Source organism: Globicephala melas, chromosome 4 (assembly GCF_963455315.2).
Source record: "Globicephala melas chromosome 4, mGloMel1.2, whole genome shotgun sequence".
Classification (NCBI taxonomy): domain Eukaryota; kingdom Metazoa; phylum Chordata; class Mammalia; order Artiodactyla; family Delphinidae; genus Globicephala; species Globicephala melas.
In genome coordinates this window covers 117,209,376-117,217,074 of record NC_083317.1, presented here as the reverse complement: position 1 = coordinate 117,217,074, position 7,699 = coordinate 117,209,376, and positions in this window count along the sequence as shown.

Sequence of the window (7,699 nt, the reverse complement as noted above, 5' to 3'; positions counted from 1 at the left end):
CGAGGCTGCTGCTGAGCCTGGAGGCCTGAACCAGGATAGAAGGTTCACAAGGGAGGAGGCCAGTGGCAGTGGGTTCCACTAATGGGGAGGACCCACGCCCCAGTCCCAGAGAGCCCTTGAGTAGTGACCTGGCTTCTGGGAAAGAGGGACTGAACCCCAAATCTTTGGCCTTATCCTGCAACCTAAGATCCTGGTACCCAGCTTGGCCTAGAGGAAACGCAGCTGCCCTCTTAGAAAAGTTAATGAGCACCTCGGTGGCTCCCACATTGACCTGAACAGTTGGAGCCCCGCTGTTCGCTACACACCATGTAAAACTCAACCAAGATGGGATTTCCAGCCAGTTCTGGTGGGTGGGAGGGGGCCAGTTTTATCTCATTTAGAATTATAAAAGCCCATTGACTGAAAGCACCAGAAAATAGAACCTCTCAGTAAGAGGGAGCTTGGAGAAGTTTCTTCCCTTATCTGTGGGGATACAATCCAAGACACCCAGTGGATGCCTGAAACCACAGATAGTGACAAACCCTATACATACTGTGTTTTTTCTTATACTTACATACCTAGGATAAAGTTTAATTTATAACTTAGGCACAATAAGAGAATATCTGAATTGCCAGCATCAATAACTACTCTTGAACTTTGGGGCCATTATTAAGTAAAATAAGGGTTACTTGAACCTAAGCACTGCTACTGAGTGACTACTGGGTGGGACACGTTGAACAAAGGGATGGTCCACACCCCCTCTAAGACAGAGCTGGGTAGCAAGATATTTCATCATGTTACTCAGAACGGTGTGCAATTTAAAATTTTACAAATTGTTTATTTCTGGAATTACCCATTTAACATTTTGGGACCGAGATTGACCTCAGTTAACTGAAACCACAGAAAGCAAAACCATGAATAAGGGGGTCGACTGTTGCTTTCAAGGAGAAATCAAGGAAGCAGAGATCAAATCTGGATTGGATTCTGTCAAGAGGAAGGGGCAATTTGGTGATGAATGTCTTATAAAAATTAATTCTTGCAAGGGGAAAAACTAAAGTGGGTGAGAGTCATCATTAGTTTAAAAAAAAAGAAAGTAGCAGTCTCTCGTGTTGGAAGGTATTTAGTCATTTCTGTTGCTGTAGAGTGGCTTTGTCTTTACCTTCCATACGTGATTATAGTGGCCTTGTCTGAGCGTTGTTTATATTCTGTGAATATCATTAATGTTCACTTGGGAACTTCAAGTGAAGTTCCAATGGTCCAGCTGCATTGGTGTCATTTCTGACTTTCATAAAGGAATGTATCCTCTCAGACCAAATTAATATTTGTCATATATGTACACATACATATATGTTTTTACAAACATAGGATTATACTATACATACTGTTTGATCATTTACATTACCTAGTGACATATCAACCACAGTTTTCCAGGACAGTATTCATCTATATCACTTTAAGTGGATGAATGGGGTTCCATTATGCAGATGAGCCGTACATATTTAACTAACTCCCTATTGCTCCGCATTTAGAATGTTTTCCTTTATGCATGCGTGTGCATGTGTGTGTGTGTGTGTGTGTGTATGTACAAATGTATTAGTTTTCTAGGTCTGCCATAACAAAAAAACAACAGAAATGTATTCTCACAGTTCTGAAGGCCAGAAGTCTAAAACCAAGGTGTCCACAGGGTTGGTTTCATTTTGAGGCCTTTATCCTTGGCTTATAGATGGCCGTCTTCCTCTTTGTGTGTATATCTCTGTCCTAATCTCCTCTCCTTATAAGGCCTAGTCATATTGGATTAGGGCCTATCCATATGACCTCATTTTATTTTAATTTTCTCTTTAAAGTCTCTATCTCCAAATATATTTTGAGTTACTGGGAATTAAGACTTCAACAGATGCATTTGGTGGGGGTGGAGGGGTCAGGTGGGGATGAAACACAGTTCTATCCATAACAGTATGTGTGTGTGTGTGTGTGTGTGTGTGTGTTTATAATCAGTGCTGAAATGAACATCCCTGTATCTAAGATTTTGTATACATTCATAGTTATTTCCTTAGGATTAGTTTCCAGGGATGGGACTGCTAAAGTGAGATCACAGTTCTAAGGCCCTTGATAGTATTATCAAATTACCCTTTAAAAGTTGTTGCAATGTACACTCTCACAAAGCAGTATAGGAGAGTGATTTCAGCCCCGTTTCTTTCAGTGAACTTTGTAATTTTGCAATTATCTGAATCAGGCTCCCTAATTTCAGACTATACTACAAAGCTACAGTAATCAAGACAATATGGTACTGGCACAAAAACAGAAATATAGATCAATAGAACAGGATAAAAAGCCCAGAAATAAACCCAGGAACCTATGGTCAATTAATCTATGACAAAGGAGGCAAGGATATACAATGGAGAAAAGACAGTCTCTTCCATAAGTGGTGCTGGAAAAACTGGACAGCTACCTGTAAAAAATGAAACTAGAACATTCTTTAACACCATACACAAAAATAAACTCAAAATGGATTAAAGACCTAAATGTAAGACTGGATACTGTAGAACTCTTAGAGGAAAATATAGGCAGAACACTCTGACAAAAATTGCAGCAATATCTTTTTTGATCTGTCTCCCAGAGCAATCGAAATAAAAATGAAAATAAACAAATGGAATGTAATTAAACTCAAAAGCTTTTCCACAACAAAGGAGACCACAAACAAAATGAAAGGACAACCCACAGAATGGGAGAAAATATTCGCAAATGATGCAACCAACAAGGGATTAGTCTCCAAAATTTACAGACAGCTCATGTGGCTCAAAAACCAAACAGGTTGGGGCTTCCCTGGTGGTGCAGTGGTTAGGAATCCACCTGCTGGTGCAAGGGACACAGGTTCGAGCTCTGATCTGGGAAGATCCCACATGCCACGGAGCAACTAACCCATGCGCCACAACTCTGCGCTCTAGAGCCCGTGAGCCACAACTACTGAGCCCGCACGCCAGAACTACTGAAGCCCGCACGCCTGGAGCCCGTGCTCTGCAACAATAGAAGCCGCTGCAATGAGAAGCCCGCCCACCACAACGAAGAGTAGCCCCCACTTGCTGCAACTAGAGAAAGCCCACACACAGCAACGAAGACCCAAAGCAACCAAAAATAAATAAAAAATAAATTTAAAAAAAGATGGCCAAGAGGCACATGAAAAGATGCTCAACATCGCTAATTATTAGAGAAATGCAAATCAAAACTACAATGAGATATCACCTCACACCAGTCAGAATGGCCATCATCAAAAAATCTACAAACTATAAATGCTGGAGAGAGTGTGGAGAAAAGGAAACCCTCCTACACTGTTAGTGGGAATGATACAGCCAATATGGAGAACAGTATGGAGTTTCCTTAAAAAACTAAAAATAGAGCTACCATATGATCCTGCAATCCCACTCCTGGGCATATATCCAGAGAAAAATATAGTTCAAAAGTACACATGGGGCTTCCCTGGTGGCGCAGTGGTTGAGAGTCCGCCTGCCGATGCAGGGGACACGGGTTCGTGCCCCGGTCCGGGAAGATCCCATATGCCGCGGAGCGGCTGGGCCTGTGAGCCATGGCCGTTGAGCCTGCGCATCCAGAGCCTGTGCTCCGCAACGGGAGAGGCCACAACACTGAGAGGCCACGTACCGCAAAAAAAAAAAAAAAGTACACATGCACCCCAATGTTTATTGCAGCACTGTTTACAATAGCCAAGACATGGAAGCCACCTAAATTTCTATCAACAGATGAATGGATAAACAAGATATGGTACATATATACAATGGAATATTACTCAGCCACAAAAAAATGAAATGATTCCATTTGCAGCAACATGGATGGATCTAGAGATTATCATACTAAGTGAAGTAAGTCAGACAGAGAAAAACAAATATCATGTGATATCACTCATATGTAGAATCTAAGTTAAAAAATGATACAAGTGAACTTATTTGAAACACAGAAACAGACTCACAGACTTAGAGAATTTATGGTTACCAGTTGGGAAGGGTGTAGGGAGGGATAGATTGGGAGTTTGGGATTGACATATACACACTTCTATATTTAAAATAGATAACCAACAATAACCTACTATTAAAAAAAATTAATTAAAAAAAAGTTGCTGCATCCTGTACCAGCTACTGTGCCCGGCTGAGAAGGCAAAGATAAGAGTCGGCCTCTCTCTCAAGGAACTTAAAGAAATCTAAGCTATGTGGGCATTACCCAAGTTCGGGAACATGAACTAATACAAAAGGAAGAAAATGTAATGAATATGATAATGTGCTTTTTTAGATTTTTGGTAATATCGTTCTGTGAAATAATTGTATTAGTACATTAAATTACATTGATTACCTTTAAAAAAAATTTGTTACAATCTACACTCCTACAAAGCAGTATAGGAGAGTGATTTTAGCCCCTTTTCATCCAGTGTGCTTTGTAATTTTGCAATTATCTGTTTTTATTAGTTTCAGGTTTCTCAGATTTATCTACCTCCACATGAATTCAGATGGTCCAAACATGTTAGTGGGACAAACACTATCCCTTTAATTGCTTCAGGAGGTAGAGTTTTCTAATCACTAGTTAAGTAAACAAATCAAAGGGAATGTCCTACTGACAATAAATCAGGACCATCATTTCCATACACAAAAGATGGCATATTAAAGTTAATTTTTTTACTGACATAAATAGTTCCTTGATTTTTATCTCAAGCATTTAAAAATCTATTTTGCATTCTATGACATCTTAATAACATTTGTTGATTTCCTTTTAAACACCATCTCATTCGACGAGAAGTCTTTTGGTTGCAAGTGACAGAAAACTCAACTCTAATGGCTTAAGCAAAAAAAGAATAATAATTAAAAAAGCAATGTATTGGCTCATGTCACTGAAAACCCTGGAAGACAGTACAGTCACAAGTGAGGTTTCATTCTGCAACTAAACACTGCCACCAGGACCCAACTCTGACTGGCTGCCTTTGGACTGGCTCTATGCCTGAGCTTTCTATGGTGGCTTCTGGCAGCTTCAGGCTTTGTCATAATTGTCATAAGATAAATGCAGGAAAATCAGAAGGAAGTCATCATGGATATTTGGCAGTAAAGCAACAAATAGCACCATTCCGACTCATAGAATTCCAGAGCTTGTAGGAAATTAGAAACCATCTAGTCTAATTATTCTCAAAAGGTTTTATTTTTGCAGGGGGAGGTCATGTTTTGTTTTGCTGGACCAAACAAGATCTTTTGTTTTCTTCAAACAGCATCTTAGGATGATGCCGAATATTTAAAATAGAATAAAACTGAGCTGCTCAGGTTGAAACAGAAAGAGACCCCCTACTTCCAACCACTTTGCCTCCCATCTCCCCTTCCTTATCTTCCCTGAGGCACTTCTAAGAAGCAAACTACTGATAACTGTAAAGACAGGAAAAAGGAGCACATCCACAGCTGAGTCTAGGACATGCAGTTCATGAGTGACAGGGCCAGGGGAACACAGGTGCCCGCCCCTGTCTCCTCCATCTTACAGCTCCCCTCACCTCTATTTACTTCTCACTGCCATTTTGAGTATTGTGTTTAAATTCTCTCCTTGATTTAGTACCTCTGCTTCTACCAAACGATGGTAAACAGAATTAAAAGGCTAACTGTCCACCATCAGTGTGTACACGCAGCCTTGTGTCTCCAGCTGTGGTGGATCACCGAGACCAGCTCAGGACAGAGCAGGTTCAAAGCTACATGGAGCCTCTGAGTTCCTCTAAGTCCAATTGAGGTTTTTATTTCAAATCAGCTTGACGGTGCCTAAATCAGTGTTTATCAGGTGTAATCAGTCTAAGGACTTGTAGGTACTTCTCCAAAATCCTCTTAGGAATTTTTGTGTTTAGAAGATATTTTTGGACAAGTCACAGTATGAGTGATAAAGTGAACCAAGGCTGAAGTCCTAGAGATAGCTGTCCTGTGAGAGAGAAAGGTGATCAGTTCCACCTGAAGGGACAGAAATGGTTTTTTTAGTGCACAGTTGAGAGTTAAAAATCAATATTGAAAAAGAAATTTTTAAAAAAATGACCAAATTTATGCAAATGCCAAATGAATCCTAAGTAGTCAAAAATAAAATAAATAATTTAAATAAAGGAATAAACAACATCATCTATGTCTGGTAAGAAGAAGTGTACCCCCAAAATACCACCAACATCTTTTATCTGAATTTATAGCCAGGAGAGCTCAGCAGTATATTCTCTTTCTCCACACCAAACGGCAATCTCTTTCTCCCAGTTTTATTTAAAGCTTTTCTTATGTAGAAGGCTCAGAGCATAGGGGAAAAAAACACTCTGGAAAATGCATTAATACATTTTCCAAATATTGATAGAACAAGATAAAAGGTTAAGGGTCACTGGGACACTGGGTTACAGTCAGAGCCACATAGGTACAAGACCATGGGTTAGAGCCAATGGGTAAATGTCACAGGAGTCCGGGGAGGGTGGAGACAAGCCTCTCCCTTGTGAAGGACGACATTTGGAAGGACTCATTAAATATAACACTCCCTTTATATGGAGGAAAATCATTTCTATCAAAGCTATGATTTCTAGCAAAACCCACACATAACCTTTTTCATTGTACAGTGGTATTCTGCAATTAAAAGCAATAATTAGCTAGAGACGTAGAGTCTCTCCAAATGTTCAAGTTATAAAAGAAAAAAAATTTCCCTTGGACATAGAAGAAAGAATTATGATAACACTGAAATATGTATTAATATATCCCTTTCAGATCTAAAATCACTTTGTGGGATTAGTAACATAGAAATATGTTAAATCCGTCATGACTTTTCATAGAACTTGAGTTCTAGTGCACAGCAGAGACATGACTGTCAGGAGGAATAATCTGGGTCAGGGAGGTATTCATTTTTTTCACCTTTGGGTTTGAATAACCAAAAAAATTCATCCCCTGACTGCCCACTTCATTGTTCACACCTCAGTATTTGTCTCCCAGTGTTGTAATTTTCCGTTTCCTCATTCCCTCTTTCCCACCACCCTCCACGCTCAGAAAAGACAAAGAGTGTATCTTTCTCATTTAAGATTCTGAGAGGCCTACAAGAATGCTTGGCCGTCAAGCATTTAAAAAACTGAGTAGACAATAAATATCACAGAAACGGAAGCAGAAAAGTGATCAAATGAACTGTATCAACACTCCTTCCAAGCTTTGAATTGCTGCCATTTTTACCTTTTTTCTGGATTAGTAAAAGTTTAAGTGTAAATCCCAAAGAAAGGTAGCGTCAGTAGATTCAGAGACCATGGGCAAGTAAGGATTAGGACTGCTTCAGAAGGTTCTAGAAACATTGGGTGAAATTAATTTATCCCAACAACAATACTTTTTGCTTTTCTCCTTTGCCAATTTATTTAATGAAAATGTTAACAAAGCCTTCGCGCTGTCAGGGAAATAGCAGCCAAAGACAAATAGGGCGTACCAGCAGAGGGCGCTCTTACCACGGATGTTTACAGTTGACACCGCCTTTTTTGAACGCTTGCCCACAGCGAGGGCAACAGAGAAAACCCAACATTCTTTCCTAAGGAGCTCATCAGAATTCTCCCAGCCAAGCAAGAAGGAAAAGGAAAAATACCAAGGGTAAAAAATCAGTAGAGAAGAATGCCAAAGGTGATGACCCTGCTCCTGGATCATCGCACTCTGGAGACAGAGCTTTATATGGTTCTCAAGGGACTATCTGCCTCCTCGTCACT